The sequence below is a fragment of the Ranitomeya variabilis genome, chromosome 2 (assembly GCF_051348905.1).
Source record: "Ranitomeya variabilis isolate aRanVar5 chromosome 2, aRanVar5.hap1, whole genome shotgun sequence".
Classification (NCBI taxonomy): Eukaryota; Metazoa; Chordata; class Amphibia; order Anura; family Dendrobatidae; genus Ranitomeya; species Ranitomeya variabilis.
Genome location: NC_135233.1, coordinates 226,921,016 through 226,944,029, shown reverse-complemented (window position 1 = coordinate 226,944,029; position 23,014 = coordinate 226,921,016). Strand labels below are relative to the sequence as shown.

General features: G+C 43.1%; 1 protein-coding gene across 2 annotated transcripts in view; it reads left to right on the top strand.

Moving 5' to 3' along the window:
- The window catches only part of LOC143805059 (semaphorin-3F-like), a 196,618-nt gene that overhangs the window by 71,725 nt on the left and 101,879 nt on the right, over positions 1 to 23,014 (top strand). The gene's annotated exons all lie outside the window — the stretch shown is intronic.

Here is a 23,014-nt window from a genome sequence, read left to right as displayed (position 1 = left end):
GTAGACTTTATACCCTGTTTCACACATCTGTGTTTCGTGGTTCAAGCACCGGTCTCCTAATCTGAACTCAACTGCTTCACCAAGTAAATATGATGCTGTGGACAAGACCCCCACCACCAGTCCGTGCATGGATGTGTTAAACCCACCTTAATCTGACGTAGGAGAAACTCAAAGATCCACCATATATTAGACTAATGTCATCCAAACCCGCCGATATCAGCGGGATCGACCGACAGTCTGATTTGTATGGGGGCTTCCTGACTCGCCCCATTATCTTGTCCAGGATCAGGCCAAAACTGGATTAAAGTCAGAAAATGCTTTTATTTTTTTTAAACAAAAAATAATCATTATTTTGTCGCTGCCTCTCCAGAACAGCTTCTTCATTGATCCATGACTTTGTTTTTTTACTAGGCTGCAATAGTGACTTCACGTCTTTCTACCCGTGACTGCTGCAGCCAGTCACTGGCCTGATTGGCTGCAGCAGTCACCTGTTGTAAATGAAACGTCACCTCTGCAGCTCTGTACACAAAGACCTTACAGGAGCAGTGGAGAGATGCAGCGGCTCCAACAGGTCAATAACGCTTATTTTATCATATTAAAGCCTTGCCGCAGTCTGATTCTAGACACTGCCTTTTTGATGCTTTTCTTGTACAGTTTAGAGATCTATATGAGATGGGTATGTTTATATCAATACAGATATGTTTATAGAAATCCTTTACAGACACTTTAACCAGTCCTATTGTATATAGGTCTCTTCAGACTTATTCTGCCTCTTGCTATTCATCAGCAGACAATTGGGCACGCAGCAGTGGCGTCATGTGTGAATGGGACCCAGACTGTCATAAATTTGTCTTTAGTCTGCCAGTCGATAGCAAGGAAGCCAAAGGGGTGGGAGGAATTGGAATTTCCCATGTGAATGCTGTAATTTTTTTTTTTTTAACCTTGCTGCAGCAGCAATTGCAACAATAATAATATTATTATTACTTGCTGTTTAACTTGCAATATTTTGTGGAAAGTGTATAAATATAACTTTAGACTTTACCTGTATAGTATGACCTGCACCTGCCTCCTGTGGAAAGGGTACATGTTCAGTCCAGTAGTAAAGGTATTATTTTACAGACTGACACCTGCACCTTACACCATTTCTTTGTTGACCTCCCCGTGTCATGAGCCCCTCGGGCAATGCTGTGACCCCCATTTCAGAAGCCTTCTTATTGCCTGAGATAAAATGTGTCCTGTATGTTAGTGACCTTTTAACAAAGGGTCGTCAAGGGGGAAGAAATTACCTTGTGTTTTTGTGTGTATTTGACCTCTAACCCTAAAGGGTCGCAGAAGGGTGAAGAATTGTCTTATGTTTCCTCCTGGCCCCATGGTGGTGGGGGGTAATGTTGGCAGACTCTTTGGTATTGACATTATTAAGGGTTGGTGAACAATGACTGGCTGTTTAGCACCTATCCTTCCATAAACAAACTTGTGCAATAAAAAAAGCACACCCTCATTGTCACCATTTTGTACAGTGTTTTTGGCTGTAGGACGGGAGACTAATGCTCGGGCCATGCCATCTTTACTGCTCTTGGCAACCAGTTATACACACACTCATGTTACAAGCTACAGCAAATTCTCTGATATGGTGAATTAGTATGAAAAGGATATGAGAATGGCTGGACTTTATAAATAAAGGAGCGGGATGTAAACCAGCGGGTATCAAGAATCACGTCGATCTGCACCAGTCGTGCGTTTAACGTGTCTTCAGCGTTGATTACCCGAAGAACAAAAGAGGAAAGGGCAGTTGTCGGGATTTTGATGTACTTTGTTCTTGACAAGCGCATCCCAAAAATACCGCGGTTACCTCACCGCAGCCGCGGGGGCCTATTAATAGGGAGCACTGAGCCCCGCTATCTGTGTGTGACAGCTGGGTCTTTATCCCTGGAGTCACCGGGTGTGAAGCTGTGTGCTGCATCTCCACAGCAGGCAGTGCCCGGGGACACCCCTCTGTGTGTATAAATCCTGAGACATCCTATGTGTCAGGGCAGATCTATCTATGAGCAGGATGAGCTCACAGCCAGTGCATGCTTACTGGAAAGGAGGCATGTATGTTGAACCAGGCGGGTTTATGAGAAATTTAAGCAGACTATGCCAGCTCTAGATGACAGCAGCTACATCTCTGCAATCCCCCCTACATTGCCATAAATCTCAGACCTTTCACTCGCAGTCTGCAGTTATTCATCCTATTTAACTTACATTGAGGTTGTTATTTTAGTAGTCAGGTTTACATTGATTTATCTGTCCGGTTAACATTTCTCCACATGACTCTGAAGTGACTGGTTACACACATTGATTGAAATTCCCTTGTCATTCCTTAGTGCAGGCGGCTTAGGGTGCAGGAAAACTTCTCTCATTCGTTAATTTACACAGAGTTTATTTCTGTTCATTGGTTGTATAAAGTTTAGTCGCTGGAAGCAGTCTGTGACGTTCCCTAGTATAATGCTAATAATTGAATCATTGCAAAAAGACGCAGATGATGGGATTATAACCAGGGCTGTAGAGAAACAAAATTCTTGCATTCTGCATGTGATAAAGATGTAGCTTATGTGTTGTGCGCATGGTGCACTTATAAAAAAAAAAAAAAAAAAAAAATGAATAACAAGATTTCCAATTGCGTTTCATTATGGATTAGCAAGGTGATTTCCAACCTAAAAATATGCATCTTTAGGGCATGCTTAAAACTGTGGACGCTGGGAATTTAAAATGGATTGTCTAAGAGTGTATTCCTGAGACATGGTGCAGCACGAGCGAAGTCCTGAAGACTGGAGCTGGAGGTGCGAATTATGGAGAATGTTATTTCTAGATCATTAGCAACACAGGTAGGGTGGTAGACTGATTTGAGGAGGATATGGAGTGTGGTGCAGCACTGTAGAGAGAGGAGATGGGTAAAGATGGAAACTGAGATGAAGAGGAGATATAGGGTGGTGCAGCACTGTGGAGAGGACGGATAGGTGGTAGAAGGAATAAGTGAGGAAATTGGCTGTGCAGCACTGTGGAGAAGGTGGTTAGGGAGGAGATGGAGGGCGGTGCAGCTCTGTGGAGAGGACGGATAGGTGGTAGAAGGAATAAGTGAGGAGATGGGCAGTGCAGCACTGTGGAGAAGATGGGTAGGGTGGTAGACAAACAGGTTAGGGAGGAGATGGAGGGCGGTGCAGCACCGGAAAGGCTGCATATTGTTGTATGCGGAGATGAGGGTTGTGCAGCACTGTGGAGAGCGAGGTTAGGGAGGAGTTGGAGGGCAGTGCAGCACTGTGAAGAGGATGGATATGATGGTAGACTAAAGGTACCGTCACACTAAGTGACGCTGCAGCGATACAGACAACGATGCCGATCGCTGCAGCGTCGCTGTTTGGTCGCTGGAGAGCTGTCACACAGACCGCTCTCCAGCGACCAACGATGCCAAGGTCCCTGGGTAACCAGGGTAAACATCGGGTTGCTAAGCGCAGGGCCGCGCTTAGTAACCCGATGTTTACCCTGGTTACCAGTGTAAAATGTAAAAAAACAAACACTACATACTCACCTTCGCGTCCCCCGCCATCCGCTTCCTGCACTGACTGAGTGCCGGCCCTAACAGCAGAGCGGTGACGTCACCGCTGTGCTGTGCTTTCACTTACGGCCGGCTCTCACAGTCAGTGCAGGAAGCGGACAGCGAGGTACGTGTGACAGACATCAGAAGGTGAGTATGTACTGTTTGTTTTTTTACATTTTACACTGGTAACCAGGGTAAACATCGGGTTACTAAGCGCGGCCCTGCGCTTAGTAACCCGATATTTACCCTGGTTACCAGTGTAAAACATCGCTGGTATCGTTGCTTTTGCTGTCAAACACAACGATACACGGCGATCTGACGACCAAATAAAGTTCTGAACTTTAATCAACGACCAGCGATATCACAGCAGGATCCTGATCGCTGCTGCGTGTCAAACACAATGATATCGCTATCCAGGACGCTGCAACGTCACGGATTGCTAGCGATATCGTTTAGTGTGACGGTACCTTAAGATGGAGGGTAGTGCAGCACTGTGGAGAGGACAGATATGGTGGTAGATGGCGATCAGGGAGGAAATGAAGGGCAGTGCAGCACTGTGGAGAGGAGGGAGTAGATGGAGGGTGGTGCAGAACTGTGGAGAGAACTGATATGGTGGTAGATGGAGTTAGAGGGTAGTGCAGCACTGTGGAGAGGATGGGTATGTTGGTAAATGGAGATGAGGGAGGAGATGGAGGGCAGTTCAACACTATGAAGAGGATGGATATGTTGGTAGACAGAAATGAAGGCGGAGATGGAGGGCGGTGCAGCCCTGTGGAGAGGACGAGTAGGGTGGTAGACGGAGATGAGGGAGGGTTTTTTGGGTAGATGTGATACACACAAGGTAAAAGTTGGCTGAAATGGCCAATTGTGCTGATTCCAGCAGAAGATTATTTGGATACAATAAGTGAACATTCACGATATTTGTGTCAGAAATGTGATATGCTGAATTTAGCCACTGCAATTCACTGCTATTTTATGCTAGTGATAAGATGATGGTTTCAGCACTGTCTGTTTTGTCTGCAAACAGTGGTATTTTTGTGACATTTACACTTTGCTACAGCACTTACATCACACTGTAAAAAAGGGGTCTTTGCTATTCATGAGCTGAGGTATGTTCCGCCGTCACTTACTGATCGCTTCTTCCCTGTTGTTAGTGGGGATGAAGGGTATTGGTCAATCAGCTAATAAATACCAAGGACTCCTGAGCCTGTGTATATCATCCAGAGGACTCCAGGAGGGCAACATAAAGGTGGTGGACTTGATTCCAGTAAATAGAGGGGCATTCATGGTTTCCCGCTCCTGTGAACCCCTGGCAAAACGTGGTTTCAGCCAGTGAAAGCTGTTATTGGCTTCCGCATGAGGAAATTGCATGCTAAGCGGTCAACTAAGGTGAGAACCATTTTAAAATTAAGCAGCTTTTTACTTTGTCTCATATTGGGGGGTCCTGAGTCGGGAGAATTCATTCTTGATGGGACAGTCCCATTTTAAGGGTCTTATTTTATGCGCTGAGCTATAAGATTCCCATTGCTTCCCAGGTTAGACCTTAGAAAGAGACCTGTTCAGTCTGTTCATCCAATAAGACCTTGTTAGCACACGTACACATTATTATTATTATTGTACATTTTTATAGCGTCATTTATTCCATGGCGCTTTACATGTGAAAAGGGGGCAAATATAGACAAATACATTAAACACGAGCAAAAACAAGGCACTAACAGGTACATAAGGAGGGAGGACCCTGCCCGCGAGGGCTCAGTCTACATGGGATGGGTGATGATACACTAGGAGAGGGTAGATCTGGTCGTGCGGCGGTTCAGTAGGTTGATGATCGCTGCAGGCTGTAGGCTTGTTGGAAGAGGTGAGTCTTCAGGTTCTTTTTTGAAGGTTTCTATGGTAGTTGAGAGTCTGATGTGTTGGGGTAGAGAGTTCCAGAGTATGGGGGAAGCACGGGAGAAGTCTTGGATGCGGTTATGGGAAGAAGAGATGAGAGGGGAGTAGAGAAGGAGATCTTGAGAGGATTGTCATTGTATGTCACTGTAAGGGTTTTGAACTGGAGTCTCTGGGCGATAGGAAGCCAGTGAAGGGCTTGGCATAGGTTAGAGGCTGAGGAATAGTGGGGAGACAGGTGGATTAATCGGACAGCAGAGTGTAGGATGGATTGGAGTGGTGCCAGAGTGCTAGAGGGGAGTCCAGAGAGTAGGAAGTTGCAGTAGTCAAGGCGGGAGATGATAAGGGCATGCACTAGTGTTTTTGTGGTTTTGTTGTCGAGGAATGCGCGGATCCGGGATATATTTTTGAGTTTGAGACAGCAGGAGGAGGCAAGGGCTTGGATATGTGGCTTGAAAGGGAGGGTAGAGTCGAGGATCACCCCGAGGCATCGGGCGTATGGGACTGGGAAAAGTGAGCAGCCATTGACTGATGGATAGGTCTGGTGGAGGGGTAGAGTGAGATGGGGGAAAGCACACATGAATATTTGCATCTGTCTCAATCTTATCTATGCATTTATTTTCCTTTATTTTTGGGGTGATCCCAAAGAGTGCAGCTGGTTACATTCCTGTTCTGGTCTATTAACAAACCCATTTGAATTGAGTTGGAGTCAGGAATGGATAGGGCAGACATGTGATATAAAATATATAATAAAATATGTTGTTTTTTTTTGCTGTGCGCAGTCTGTAATGGCCTATCGTTCATTAGGAAATGATGCCTTCCAAGAACTCGTTTACCTCTTCTATAGAGGACAGCAGACTTGTACGCACCAGCCAGTGAGCCAGGCATTTTCCTCTAACAGCAGCACAATAATTTAACCTCCTCTTTGTAAAGGCATCCTTGATGTCAACCACACATCTGCTGTTAATAGAAGTAAGTGCCCTCCTGGACTGTGGCTTCCTCTGCCCTCTCTGGACAGCAGAGCGGTGGCAACCCGCTGCACACAATCTGTGTCGGTCTGAGTACAGAAAAAATGTCCATTGTTGTCTGTTGCACTAATGCACTGTGAGCCGAAACAGCTGCCTTCAGATAAACAGTATATTCTGGCACTAGGTAACCTAGATGTCCCACGGGGGAGATGCCCCTTTCCTCCATATGGAGGATAGAAAATTAAGGGGGAGAGAATGTCCAAATGTGCAAATCCCCTTAATAACTTGGTGAATGTAGCTACAATGTTTTGTAACCAAAGACAACTACAAAATATTCACTCTTACTAGACCTAAACATCTCCCACAGTGGTGAGAGCAATGATGTAGGGTAAGCCTATTAATGCCTTGTCTGATGCTTTTTGTCCTTCGTTGAAAGCCGTTTTATTGTCTTGTGTTCTGCAGTTGTATGTCCCGCTGTTGAGCTTGACTTTTCCTAGCAAGTTGGACCAGAGTTTGCAATCGAGCAAAATATATATTTTTTTCTTTTTTAGTTACTACTAGTGATTACAATTTAGGACACATCTGTACAGTAAAATTGAGTAAGTGTTTGTGTTTTGCATATTAAGCTGTTTAATTTTTATATAAAAATAGAATATCGCGCTAAAACACTAATGTGCTGATATAAACTGATGTGGGTTTTACAAAACCCTACTGCACCCACAAGCTGCCGCCAATACAAGTGCCAAAACTGGTAGTGGTATTACAAGGAAATAATAGTGAGCACCTGCTCCTTACCCAAAGGATGGCACCGTAGGGGTTACAGTTGGCATAGACGGTTACTGTAGACACCGGACAACCTGGCGGCAGGAGTGGACTGCGATGGTACCCGTAGTTGAGGAACGCGCAGAGCCAGAAGCGCTCCGGCCGGTAGCGATCCTGGATGCGCGTCTAAAAAATGGCCGACACTGCTCAGCCCAGCAGCGTGTGACGTCACAAAAAACTACGGAGTATAGAGTGGGGCAAGAAGCTAACCAACGCGTTTCGAGGGACTCCGTCCCTCTTCGTCAGGGTTACCGCCCCCTCCCTGCCAATCGTTATATATAGTTGACCAGTGTAATTGACAAACTAACAAATTAACCCCTAAGAAGAAATATAAATGCGCATTCTCTCCCCCTCAACTACGGGTACCATCGCAGTCCACTCCTGCCGCCAGGTTGTCCGGTGTCTACAGTAACCGTCTATGCCAACTGTAACCCCTACGGTGCCATCCTTTGGGTAAGGAGCAGGTGCTCACTATTATTTCCTTGTAATACCACTAACAGTTTTGGCACTTGTATTGGCGGCAGCTTGTGGGTGCAGTAGGGTTTTGTAAAACCCACATCAGTTTATATCAGCACATTAGTGTTTTAGCGCGATATCCTATTTTTATGTTTTTTCTGGTTCACCTGCGGGTGTGACAGGACACCTGTCCGATATCAGCAGCTTCCACGTATCTCTCATTAGCGCCAGTGTGGTATTGTTTCTGTTTAATTTTTATTTTATTCAGTGTATAAAATTTTGAAAAAAATATTAAAAAAATATCACCAATTTTGCTAAGGAACCCATGATGGGACTTGGTTGCCCACAAATCTGCAGCGTTGCTACAACTTGCATGCTGCCTCAATGGAAGATGTTATTTGACATCTGCTGCTACTTGGATGTCAGTTTTGCCGGCCTGGCCTTTCCCATTCATAGAGAAACAATAAGGTTATATAGTGGCCCCAGTACTGCCTTAAAGAAGCACTAATGTTTTTTTTCTATTATAACGGCACCCCCACCTGATTGTTACACACTATTCTCTTAAGGCCCCGTCACACTTAGCGACACTGCAGCGATACAGACGACGATGCCGATTGCTGCAGCGTCGCTGTTTAGTCGCTGTGTGGTCGCTGGGGAGCTGTCACACAGACAGCTCTCCAGCGACCAACGATGCCGAGGTCCCCGGGTAACCAGGGTAAACATCGGGTTGCTAAGCGCAGGGCCGCGCTTAGTAACCCGATGTTTACCCTGGTTACCAGTGTAAAATGTAAAAAAACAAACACTACATACTCACCTTCGCGTCCCCCGGCGTCCGCTTCCTGCACTGACTGAGCGCCGGCCCTAACAGCAGAGCGGTGACGTCACCGCTGTGCTGTGCTTTCACTTTACGGCCGGCAGTCAGTCAGTGCGGGAAGGGACCTGACGGACACCGGAATGTGAGTATGTAGTGGTTTTTTTTTTTTTACATTTACGATGGTAACCAGGGTAAACATCGGGTTACTAAGCGCGGCCCTGCGCTTAGTAACCCGATGTTTACCCTGGTTACCAGTGAAGACATCGCTGAATCCGTGTCACACACACCGATTCAGCGATGTCAGCGGGACCTCAACGATCAAAAAAAGGTCCAGGCCATTCCGACACGGCCAGCGATCTCACAGCAGGGGCCTGGTCGCTGCTACGTGTCAAACATAGCGAGATCGCTACTGAGGTCGCTGATGCGTCACAAAACTTGTGACTCAGCAGCGATCTCGCTAGCGACCTCGCTTAGTGTGACGGGGCCTTTACACTTACAGTGGCGGCAACATTACTGTTATTGTGAACAATTAAGCAAGTTGAAGATGAAATGATCTCTAAAAGGCCTAATGTTAAAGATGGATGACACATTTCCTTTGTATTTTAAGTAATAAAGATATATATTTTAATTTTTTTGATTTTAAAAATTACAAAAAGGAATATGGGCTGATATAGATGTTTGGGTACTCTTGGAGATTTGTGTGCTCAGATAACTATGGCCAAGGTTTCAGATCTTAATTAGCCTTTTAGAGCTTGTTCATGATCATCATTAGAAAAAGCCAGGTGATGCAAATTTCCCAGCTTTATAAAAACCCAGCCTCCTCTAGCCTTGTGCCAAAAAACAGCAGCCATTGTTTTTTATAAGCAGCTGCCTAGCACTCTGAAAATGGTGGAGGCCCACAAAGCAGGAGAAGGCTTTAAGAAGATGGCAAAGCGTTTTCAAGTTGCCCTTTCCTTGGTTCGAAATCTAATTAAGAAATTACAGCTAACACGAACAGTGGAGGTCAATATAAGGTCTGGAAGACCAAGCTAAAATTGAGAGCTGTTCTTAGGATTGCTAAAGGGCAAATCAGAACCTCTGCTTGACTGACCTTCAGAAAGATTTAGCAGACTTTAGAGTTGTAGAAAACAAAAGAGGAAAGGATTCTCCAACGTTGATTTTTGAATAAAACTTCACATTTATTTGTAATTCTTCATAAATTGAGGTAAACTGGCATGCCACTGACTACCCTAAAAAACAAACCAACGTATTGCGGAGCTGCTCCTTCTGATCATAACTGTGGCTGGTTACTCCACATCAGTCTCCTATTCCAATCAATAGGAGGCCACCAACGCTGAGAATATCTGATCGGCAGGGGTGCCGGTCCGATCAGTCATAATGACCTAACCAAGATCAGGTCATCATCAATGATAAAGTAGTGGACAACCTTTTTAATATGCAGCTCGTTTCCATGATTTATAGACCTAAATTCTTAGGTGAAAGTGAGGGAAGCTTCACCGAACTCCAGCTGTTGTAAAACTATGGTTCCCAACATGCCCTTACAGCCACCATCTGTAGCTTTCAAGGAACGATGGGAATTGCTGGAGTGCTGCAGGTTGCCGAGCCCTGACTTCTATTTTTCTGCAGTGAAAGAAAGGCATGACACAACATTCGCTGAAATTGGGGCATTCCTTTATTGAAATCTGTGGCTCTCTGATATAGCAATTAAAGGGAGGGTGAGGGGACTTCCTATAGTTTGTCTAAAACAGACCCCTGTACATTTGTTTCTGGGAATCTGGGAGATGGGACCAGTATAAATGCCAGTAGTTCTCTCCCAGCTTTTCCTGCCCTCGGAATGATAAATCTGCCAAGTAATAGTGTTTTGTTTTTTTTTCTTCCTGACCCTAAGGGTATGTGCACACGTCAGGATTTCTTGCAGAAATTTTCCTGACAAAAACCGGACATTTCTGCCAGAAATCCGCATGCGTTTTTTTCACGTTTTTGATGCGTTTTTTGTGCATTTTTTTCCAGATGCATAGAATTGCGGAAAATCCGTAAAATTAATGAACATGCTGCTTTTTTTTACCGCGATGCGTTTTTTTCGCAGAAAAGCACCTTGTGCACAAAACATGCAGAATGCATTCTAAATGATTGGATGCATAATGTATGCGTTTTTAATGAGTTTTTATAGTGTTTTTATCGCGAAACAAACACGAAAAAACCTGAACGTGTGCACATACCCTAAATCTCTGCATTACTAGATGGATTAAGATTAGGAAAACCTCAAAGATAACCCTAAGGCTAGGGTCACATTGCGTTAGGGCAATCTGTTTAGCGCTAAGCGCTAGCAGATTGCGCTAACGCAATGTCTTTTTCGGGGTCGCGTTAAACGTCCCCGCTAGCGCAGATCACCGAGAGCGAGAGCGGGGAATGGACCTCGGGCGCGCCGCGGACGCTGCATTAGCGTCCGAGGCGCGCTACAAAAGACCGGCACATCGCTAGCGTGTGCCGAAAATGGCACGCGCTAGCAATGCGCTTTAACATTGCGGGCAATGGGAGCGCTAACGGACGCGTTGAACGGCGTTAATTTCCCCGTGCAACGCTGTCCGTTAGCGCTCAGCCATAAACGCAATGTGACCCTAGCCTTAAAGCAGCAGTATCTTTTAATTGTCAGTTTTGGAAAGCAAGTAAGTGGGAAAAAAAACCCTTTAAAGATAAGAAACCTCTCATAGTTTTGTGCCAGGTTCGTATTCGATTAGACAAAACACAGACTTACAGGGACACATTTTCTAATTTTTGACAGAAGAATCACAAGACTTTTGTTTCAGTGACCTTTAAATGCCACTTGCCAACATGTATGCAGATTTATTACTGCTGTAACAAGGTCAGATTTTGAGTTATGTAAAAAAAAATAGAACTTTGCTTTGATAAACAACAAAATGGAGTTTATACAACGTCCCACAGATCATGATAAAGTAGTTTTTATTAAATAATCACATACAAATTCATTGTCCAACAAACACTATAGTGTAGACACAGAGGAGAATGTGGAGGAGACATGAAGGTAAGCTAGGGGGGAGTGTGAGACAATGTGTACCCAAAGGGGGCAGGATCAGATCAGTAGCCATTCTATGCAGCTTCACGTATCATAAAGAGGCTGGTGACAAAAGAGTAGAGGGGAACAGTGTCCAATACACCAGATACAAATGCTGCATTAAAGGCTGAGTCACACATAACGATATCGTTAATGATATCGTTGCAACGTCACGCTTTTGGTGACGTAGCAACGATCCCGCTAGCGATCTCGTTATGTGTGACAGCGACCAACGATCAGGCACCTGCTGGGAGATCGTTGGTCGATGGGAATGATCAGGACCTTTTTTTGGTCGCTGATCACCCGCTGTCACCGCTGGATCGGCGTGTGTGACGCCGATCCAGCGATGTGTTCACTTGTAACCAGGGTAAATATCGGGTTACTAAGCGCAGGGCCGCGCTTAGTAACCCGATATTTACCCTGGTTACCATTGTAAAAGTAAAAAAAACCAAAACAGTACATACTCACATTCTGATGTCTGTCACGTCTCCCGGCGTCCACAGGGTTAAAACTGCTTTCAGCAGGAGCGCTGCTAATATGCACGCGCTGCTGCCGAGAGCTTCCCTGCCTTGACTGTGTCAGCGCCAGCCGTAAAGCAGAGCACAGCGGTGACGTCACCGCTGTTACTGCCGGTGCTGAACCCTGTGGACGCCGGCGGGGGACGTGACAGACATCAGAATGTGAGTATGTAGTGTTTTTTTTTTTTTTTACTTTTACAATGGTAACCAGGGTAAATATCAGGTTACTAAGCGCGGCCCTGCACTTAGTAACCCGATGTTTACCCTGGTTACCCGGGTGCTGCAGGGGGACTTCGGCATCGTTGAAGACAGTTTCAACGATGCCGAAGTCGTTCCCCGGATCGTTGGTCGCTGGAGAGAGCTGTCTGTGTGACAGCTCCCCAGCGACCACACAACGACTTACCAACGATCACGGCCAGGTCGTATCGCTGGTCGTGATCGTTGGTAAGTCGTTTAGTGTAACGGTACCTTAAGTCACTCCACCCAGTCTTCTTTGTAGAGTAAAGTTAGAAATTGGTTTCTCAAACAATCAAGACTTTTTACCTTTCAACTGGATAGATGATAAATATCTGATAGCTGGGACCCAAATTCCAACAATAGTCGTCCTTCTTAGGCTATGTGCACACGTTCAGGTTTTTTCGTGTTTTTTTCGCGTTTTTTCGTGGTAAAAACGCTATAAAAACTAATTAAAAACGCATGCATTATGCATTCTATCATTTAGAATGCATTCTGCATGTTTTGTGCACATGGATTCGTTTTTTTCCGCGAAAAAAACGCATCGAGGTAAAAAAACGAGCATGTTCATTAATTTTGCGGATTTTCTGCGTTTTTCCCGCAATTCTATGCATCTGGGAAAAAACGCACAAAAAAACGCATCAAAAACGCATGCGGATTTCTGGCAGAAATTTCCGTTTTTTTGTCAGGAAAATTTCTGCAAGAAATCCTGACGTGTGCACATACCCTTAGGGTTTAATACGGATAATAGCCAAGTACAGATACTGGTTATCTTTGTCAATCCTATACATCTGGTGTGTACGACCTTTGCTTCTTTCTAACATGGAAGACAAGACCTTGTGATCTGTCAGGATTCTAGCAGTGAGAACTCCAGCAAACAGACTCTTATCTCCTATCTGTGCAGTACATCATTGGGCGAGTATGGTAGTCAAGGCTTCAATTCCCTACTGTGCATGTGGCGGTCACTATTTACAGAAGACAGTGGATCACCCCAATTACAGGAGAGTTTACTTAAAAATGAAAGCCCTGGACATAGAACATACAGTGGGGAAATAAGTATTTGATCCCTTGCTGATTTTGTAAGTTTGCCCACTGACAAAGACATTTTTTATGGGTTTAATATTGAGAGATAAAATATCAAAAATAAAATCCAGAAAATCACATTGTATAAATTATATAAATTTACTTGCATTTTGCAGTGAGAAATAAGTATTTGGTCCCTCAGGCAAACAAGATTTAATACTTGGTGGCAAAACCCTTGTTGGCAAGCACAGCAGTCAGACGTTGTTTGTAGTTGATGATGAGGTTTGCACACATGTCAGGAGGAATTTTGGTCCACTCCTCTTTGCAGATCATCTCTAAATCAGTAAGATTTTGAAGCTGTCACTTGGCAACTCGGAGCTTTAACTCCCTCCATAAGTTTTCTATGGGATTAAGGTCTGGAGACTTAAAATTATAGACTGTTCATGTCTTTGTCAGTGGGCAAACTTACAAAATCAGCAAGGAATCAAATACTTATTTCCCGCACTGTATAATATGCATAGAGGAAAAACTGCTGTAGATTTAGAAAGGTCTTTACATGACCTGAAGTGTGGTAGGACTACTTTTGTGTGGTAATATTTGATGACAGGTTCCCTTGAAGATACAGGCACAATTCACCTGCCAATGCAGGCGGTTAAAGAAAAAAAAAAAAGTTTATTTATGTAAATTTAAGCAGACAGCAAAGTGTGTAAATGTCACCCAGTGTGGGGTAGAGCACAGAGAGATTGTAAGTCTCTGTATGGATTCAAGAAAAATGCAGCGGAGAATGTGATCAGATGGTGAATTTCACCATTTGTTTCTCATCTTTGTGAGCCAGAGCCTTGTGCACTGTGAATCTGGAATGGGGCCACATACCAGACAAAGGATGCCTTATGATGGGTGAGAAAAAAAAAAGAGTGGAACAAAACCGCAGATAAAGGTGACTTTATGAACATATGGACTTTCAATGCTTTTTGAGCTACAGAGTTATGCATAAATATACTATTTTATTTACTCAATAGTATATCTCTAGTCTTTGTTTTGGTAACTGCTTCTATTCCCTATAACATCTGAATTTTAGAGCCTTTTTTTCCCATACAAATCTGTGATGTGCCATATCTGTTTTATTCCTCTTTTAAATGCATTATATAATTAAATTGACCACTTACATTAGTAAAGCAGGCCATACATACTAGATAGCTGTCAAAGCAACAATCTTTTTCACTAATCATCCATACAGAGATGATCAGCTCGGCCGAGAGATGCTCAAGGACTCCTCTGCCTGCTGCTTATCTACCCGCCTAAAAAAATGAGGCGATTACATTCCAACTCATTGATCTTTAGCCCCTCCGATAATATGTTGGATGGTAATGACACAATTCAATTAATAATTCTTAGAAACGTTCTCTAGAAGCGCCATTTACTTACACAGATATTTGGGGGAGAGCCTATAGGTCCTCTGAGATGTTTTACTTTTTTATAAGTACCGTAATTACATTTTGTGGATCTCTGACCAATAAAAACAAAGAATTTCTGTATAGACTCACTATTGTAAAAGTAACGTTTGAGCCCTTGTCAGTGAGCCTTCACTTATGCACATTAGTATATCCATTTACAGGAAAGATAAGAACTCAGTTTACCAATATATAAGTGAAGAAGACTCATTGAGCAAGAACATTCACTCCAGCAGTTTTCTGCCAGATCAGCATTTTTTCCCTATGCTTTGATTTTTTTTATATGTATATTAGATTATGTATTACTCAATTAGCTTGCATCATTTATTCTATCCTGTTTTCCTATATTGCTGGAGGCAGTCGAAACTCAAAATCTGGTGCATCTTGTTCTGTGCATGGAGTGTGTATCTGTAGTAACCTGTGTGTCCTGCCAGGGTGGAAGTATAATTGCTGAGTAGTATTAAAGCATTTAACTTAGCATGGCTTGTGCCACTTATGAGGAATACTTATATATACACTGCTCAAAAAAATAAAGAGAACACTTAAACAACGCAAAGTAACTCCAAGTCAATCACACCTCTGTGAAATCAACCTTTCCAGTTATGAAACAACACCGATTGTGAATCAATTTCTCCTGCTGTTGTGAAAATGGAACAGACAATAGGTAGAAATGATAGGCAGTTAGCAATACAACCCCCTATAAAGAAGTGGTTCTGCAGGGGGTGACCAGAGACCATTTCTGTGTTCTCATCCTTTTTGGCTGTTGTTTTTGGTCACTTTTGCATTTGGGCATTGCTCTCACCCCTAGAGGTACTGTACAGTAGCATGAGGTGGGGTCTACAACCCACAGAAGATGCTCAGGTAGTTCAGCTCATCCAGGATAGAACATCGATGCAAGCTGTGGCAAGAAGGGTAACTGTGCCTGTCGGTACAGTGTCCAGAGCATTTAGCAGATACCAGAAGACAGGCCAGTACACCAGGAGATGTGGAAGGGGCCATAGGAGGGCAAGAACCCAGCAGCTGGACCAATACCACCTCCTTTGTGCAAGGAGGAGCAGTGCCAGAGCCCTGAAATGACTTCCAGCAGGCCACTAAAATCCATGTGCATGCACAAACTGTCAGAAACAGACTCCATGAGGGTGGTATGAGGGCCCAATGTCCTCAAATGGGTGTTGTGTTTGCTACCTAACACTGTGCAGGGTGATCAGCATTTGCCAGAGAGCACCAAGATTGGCAGATTCGAAATTGGCGCCTTATGCTCTTCACGGGTGAGAGTAGTTTTACACTGAGCATGTGACAGATTTGACAAGAGTCTAAAGACGCCATGGAGAACATTCTGCTGCCTGCAACATCCTTCGGCATGATTGGTTTGGCAGTGGGTCAGTAATTGGTGTAGGAAGGCATTACTTTGGAGGGCCGCAGAGGTACCCTGACTGCCATTAAGTACTGGGATGAAATTCTCAGACCCATCGTGAGACCATATGCAGGTGCAGTGTGCCCCAGGTTCCTTATAATGCATGACAATGCTAAGCCTCGTGGTTGAAGTGTGTCAGCAGTTTCCGCCTGATGAAGGCATTGATGCTATGGACTGGCCTGCCCGTTCTCCAGACAAGAATCCAATCAATCACATTTGGGACATCATGTCTCATTCCATCCACCAACCGCATTGCACCACTGACTGTCCAGCAGTTGACTGGTGCTTTAATCTAGGTCTGGGAGGAGATCACTCAGGAGACCATCTGCCGCCTCATCAGGAGCATGCCCAGGCATTGTAGGGAGGTCATACAGGCACGTGGAAACCACACACACTACTGAGCATCATTTCCTTGTCTTGAGGCATTTCTCTGAAGTTACAGTATATCAGCCTGTAAATAGATTTTCCACTTTGATTTTGAGTATCATTCCAAATGCAAACCTCCATGGGATATTAATTTTGATTTACATTGATTATTTTTATGTTTTATTGTTCTCAACACATTCCACTATGTAATGAATAAAGATGTGCAACTGGAATATTTCATTCAGTGATGTCTAGGATGTGGTATTTTAGTGTTCCCTTTTATTTTTAAGAGCAGTGTAGTTCCCATAGACATCACTTGTCTAAGGGCACAGGCCATATAAACGTCCATCATCAATGTATAAAAATACTGTTCTAAACTTCCAAGGACAAATGTAGCCCTGGTTCTACGGACCTACTCTCGAGGTCTAAATTGCCACATGTATGTATTTCATAGCATCGGCACATCCTGTACTCACTATAGTAAAATCACAATCCATCTAAAGATGAGACAGATGAAACGGATTAGCTATAATATTAAAGCCATCTGCCCAATATTGCGTAGGTCTAATTTGTGCCGCCAAGTGTTCTGACCTGTCAAGACTTGAACACCACAAGTCCTTCAATAGTATCCCGACAGAGAGGCGTTAGCAGCAGGATCTTTTAAAGCGGTTGTAAAGGAGTTTAATATTGATGATTATATCGGATAGGTGAGAAGTTGAGAGTTCAACTTCCAGCATCGCCATCAGTCAGCTGATTTAAAGGAAATGGCACAGTGCCATGCAAAACGTAATGCCTCTTTGTTGTGGCTACCTAGGCTAATAATCACAAAGTCCTGTGTGCGAATGGTGTGGCAGGCCTCATGTGTAGTGGTTGTGAGGGTTACAGCAAGTTCTCTCGTACACTCTTGCCAGTGATATACGTACAGTTCAGTTATCCCTTGTTATTGGGGTCTTTTTACATTTCTCCTTGCCTTTTGAAAAAAATCCTTTCCACTCTTGCTGAGTAAAGTGTTTGCTATGCTTAGTGCTCCGAGCCAACCATGTCTTCCCATTTCTCCTCCACCCACAGTCGCAGAGAGGGAGGAGGGGGATGCAGCTGCAGGTTTACTTGTCTAATATAGGTGTCATTTATTGGGAACGGAGAAAAAAATGTATAGATTGAAAAGTTTCAAATGTGACAGCTGATCTATGCAACTATAAAAAATAGTAATTTCTACTCCATTGTCTTGGACCTGTATACATCTTACCCATTCATTTTTGCCTAATCTCATGTGTGTCCTATATTTTTACACAGGAAAAAATCAAAATGCAGATGGGTGAATGCACAATCACATTGGTATGTGATCCTATTAGATTCCTCTTGCTGAGGGGGGATACTGTTTGTTTTGGTGTATCTGATGGGCATCTACTCTAAGCATCTTTTTTGCATCCAGTCGTCTTCCTGCCATCGTAGATTTTGAACACGTACTTTGGATGGAGTTGAAATTACTTGTTGATGGGGTAGATCGTAGAGAAAGATATTTGTTATCCCAAGATGGTTAATTCTAAATCGGTACCATAGCGTGCAGATATTTTTGGCCGTGATGTTACAATTATGACTATGGCAAGAATGATAATTCGTAGACTTTACTTCATCGCTGTTGTACCCAGATAAGTAGGCTGCTGAAGGCTGCCAAGGCCTTATTTAGAAGAATATGTCCCTCTTAATTAATAGTTCTGTCACTGTTAATTTTAATTTGTGTTTCCCATATATTAAAACTTGGCTTGAGGCTTTGTGGGTATCTGTTTCGGGACACACTATGTAACACAGTTTTTGTTCCTGGCTTCCAAGTGTAATATTTCAACTGCTTATGTTTAAAGACTATGGAAAAATGACTACATTCAGCACAAACTTTGATTTTATGACCACAGGCCAGAAAAAAATTGTATTTATTGTGTCAAAAAAGGGAAATTACACTATAAAAATGTTTTATTTATTTTTTGTTCCTGGGTCCAAAATGTGTTTTTGTAACCCGTTATGTCTAAAACAAATAGAAAATAGTTGTTGTTCCACAAAAACTTTGCTTCTGTGATCAGGACAATAAAATTTTGAAATTTGTTTGTTTTCGGGAAAATTCTCCATTCGTTTTCAATACGGAGTAGTCTTCATTGTTCTGATCACAGAAGCAAAGTTTTTATGGAACAACAACTATTTTCTATTTTTTTTAGGCATAACGGGTTAGGCTACTTTCACACTAGCGTCGTGCACTGCACGTCGCTATGCTTCGTTTTGTTGAAAACACGCATCCTGCAAAAGTGCTTGCAGGATGCGTTTTTTCTCCATAGACTTGCATTAGCGACGCAGTGCGACGGTCCGTCGCCACCAAAAAACGTTGCATGTAACGTTTTTTGGTGCGCCGAGACCGTCTTTTCCGACCGCGCATGCGCGGCCGGAACTCCGCCCCCCACAATGGGGCAGCGGATGCGTTGAAAAACAGCATCCGCTGCCCCCGTTGTGCGGCGCTTTCACTGCTTGCGTCGGTACGTCGCAACGACGCAATTCGTCGTGCGTCGTACGACGCTATTGTGAAAGTAGCCTTAGGAAAACACACTTTGGACCTAGGAACAAAAAATAAATAAAAATTTGTTACATTATAGTCAACATTTATGGATGGAGGAAATTATTGCTAATATGAGGCCTAAAGCTCACACGGTGATGATGCGGTTCTCTAATTATATATCTACCAGTAATTAGTCATAATCTCATAGTGGCTTGTGGCATAATTAGCAGAGTAAGTCAAGTGGTAGGCAAGGCACCAGATTTAGGACAATATTTTTTTATATATATATATTTTTTAATTTTTGTTTAATGTTTTATAGGATGCAACATAACAAGCTTGAGTCTAGTGTGAGCAAAGAAATATTTGGGAACCTACACCGGCCCAAAAGCAAGGAAAAAACATGGGAAAAACTACCAGGGAAGAAAAAGAAGTAATGATACAATCATGTAGCAACAACATTTCCAGGCTTTTCTAAACGTAAATACCTCAGTGCACGCATGAAAGTAGATTTGGGATGGTTTCACACATCCGTACTCAGACCGCAATACATGGACCGGCCACGGGTCTCCTGACCCCAACACAACACAGCCTCGTATATGCATGTAAGGCTGTTAAGTTAGGTCTGTACTCGGACCGAGGGGTGGACACAGGCAAAAATAGTATATGGGCCCTTTGTAGTCCAGTAGCTCTTCATAATGCGTCTGTGTCTGAGACAAAAGCTGATTTGGAGGTAAAAGTGAGCTCCCTTAATTCTTGGACCCCTGTGCAACTGCACAGGCTGCACCAATAGTATATCTGCCCCTGCTTGGACCATGACACATGGGTATATGAAACCATCGGGTTTAGGGAGGACCCTAAATTGTATATGAAGTAGAAGAAGGGAAGGTAGTGAGAAAAGAAGGGAAAAAAAGATGAGAAAGGACAAGATTTTATGTTTTATGCACAAAAAGTTTTGTTTGTTTTCAATGCATCTAGAGTAAGAAATTGAGGCAACTTTGCTGATAGTTTTAATGTAAAATACTCTATTATTTTGTGTACTTGGCTCCTATACAGGCCAATGGTAACAGACTACAAAAAACCCTATGTAAGTGTGATCCTGCAGTCATACTCCGTGGTATCTGCATCTCATGTACAACACCCTTTGCCAAGGATTGCAAGAAGTTAGGCATGAACTAAATATAACTGCAAGATTTTACTTCCCAAGGTTTGTTTTATTCTATCACACTGGAGAAATATTATTCTGCAGACACAGCCACAATAAAGCGCGAGTCTCATAATCCCATAGTCCCATGTGTGAATGGAGTGCCAATGCTCACGTATGACCTCTGCTCCTCACATTACCATGGGACTGGCGAAAAGTAAATAATCCCGCAACTCATCCAGAATTAGTTAACATCAACATTTATTCCCTAAAATACCAAACAAACAGGATATCCATATCTTACCTACATGCTTCCATCCTTAGTCAAAGCAGTTCGGGACGTACATAACTTTTATCTACATTTGTCCTTTTAGATGTGAACAGAGCAGCGGTCGTTCATTCACACTCTTGGAGGTCCAAGCTGTCGAATGCCCAGGAATCATACATTTATCTCATATCCTGTGGATAAATATTAAAAATATGAATATATTTTATAATGTTTATTGGACAACACCAGAAAATCCTAAAAATAAATTTGTTTTGTTGGACTCCCTATGACCATCATATTTAAGGAAGGTGTTTGGCTTAGCTGCAAGACTAATTTATTGTTAATGTACATGGGATCTCAAGAATTTTGTACGTTGAAAAAAAAAATAACTTGGGCAGTTTCTTTATTTCTAGAATTACCGTAGTTACTCCCTTATACATTGTCTTCTGCACAACTCGGGCTGTTTTTACATCAGTAATAGGAACAGAGAATAAACCTGAACCTATGCAGTGACCAATCCTTCATATGACTGACAACAGTAGTGCCCGGCGGACCAACGCTGACTACATTGGGGTGTGCTGGAGTTTTAGCATGGTGTCAGAAGCGCAACAAAAGAAAATATCGCAGCATCCCTCACCTTTTTTCTGTAAAACTGAGGAAATCTGCAAAAGAGTCTTCGAACAACAGCGAAGACTGAAGGACAGATCAAGGGCTATATTTCCGGGGTATTCTCTAGCTGCCATAAACAGGGGCATACTGATTGAAATCAATACTTTTTAATTTTTTTTTTTTTAATAAAAGGATATGTGCTGCAAACACCTTGGCACTGACTGTCCTCAGAGGCTGACAGCTTTGTGGTACAAAGATCTAAATCATCCTTTTTCCAGTCTACCGCATCTCCCGAGTGGTCTACCTCCCATCCAAACACTGTGACTGAACTGCCTCTATTATATTCTGCTCTATTAAATCCAAGGCACTCGAGCTTACCGAACCATTACAAAGTTTTCCAGCAATTGTGAGACCCGATCACCCAGGAAGGGCAGCCCTCTCTTTGGGACCCCTTGTAACCGCTTTCATTGGAGGCATGGAAGTAGAAAATAAACATTAATGGGGGCACAAAACATTTGATGCCGTTTGTCTCATTTTATTACTCTGGTTTATAGATTGCTTGATATATTACTGGCAGGCTTGTGTTTTGCAATGTGTCCCTGCTTTATGTTCAGTAAATGTTTAGTCTTTTGCCTATTTGGCATTCTTGGATTTTAATGAGAGGCTTGTCCTTCGGTACAGTTACAATTAATGATTAATGCAGTTACAGAGTGATACAAATAATAAAGAGGTACGGCATTTCTTTTCCTTTTTTTTTATTATGTCTTTTGTATTATGTCAAAGAATATTTTGATGTGGGGAAAAAGAAAGCCTGTATGGTAACTGATAAATAAGCGAAACTGGCTGCATTAGCATTGAGTCCAAAAAGAGTTTGAGAACGGGGGACTGCAGAGTGAAGCAAGTAGCTCATAACCTGCAAAAGGTGGGGACCTTGCCCTAGTATAAAACTTTACACTGCCCGATCCCAGGCTTATACGATCATTACAAGCCGAACATCGGTCATTTAATGGCCTATTTAGACTAGCTGACCGTTATTCTGTGAGTACAGAGCGATCATTACTAGAATGTTATGTAATCAGCAGCACATCACCCATATACACAGAATGATGTGCTGCCGAGAAAATTATCACACCTGACGAATTAGCGTTTTGTTCGTTCTTCTACTATTTGCCAGCATATTCATTCAGATGGGAATGATAACCGTTTCTATGACCGCTCGTTCCCCGATTATTGACCTGTGTAAATGGGCATTAAGCTAGTGGGTGCGATAGTCCCCAAATCTGCTAATTAGGGCCATTCACATTCACGAGATTTCGCCAACATTCATCTGAATAGCATTGATTCTGCAGCAAGGGGAATGGATTTCTGCAAGCCCCATTGAGGCGAATTGGATGGTGGCAGGAGTTATCATGTGTGACTTCTTCCTATAATAGAACTGGCTGGATAAATAAAAAAGATAATAATGTGTCGTAAGAAATTGTTTAGATACCCACTTGGTACTCCTGTGTGTAGAGAAATACAGCATGCTGTGGAGGTATTATATGTGCCCATGACGGACTATGCTCCCCATAGTATGGATCCATTAAAGGCTAATCTGTAATTTTCCCGTGGGCACAAACTGTAAGGGATATTGCAGTTCTGTAGTATTACCGCCATTGGGTAATCTAATAAATGCCAAAGTGTTACAAGTTCATCCAATTTTTTTTTATACAAGCAGCAGAGATAAAGATAACATAATATTAATTTTGGAAGTCGTTTGTCACTGTGCTAGAGGAAAACGGTGCCCATGATTTGGGCCCTTTGAATCTTTGATAAGTTCCCTGTAAGTCCTCGAAGGCTGGAGTAGGGTGCAAGGAG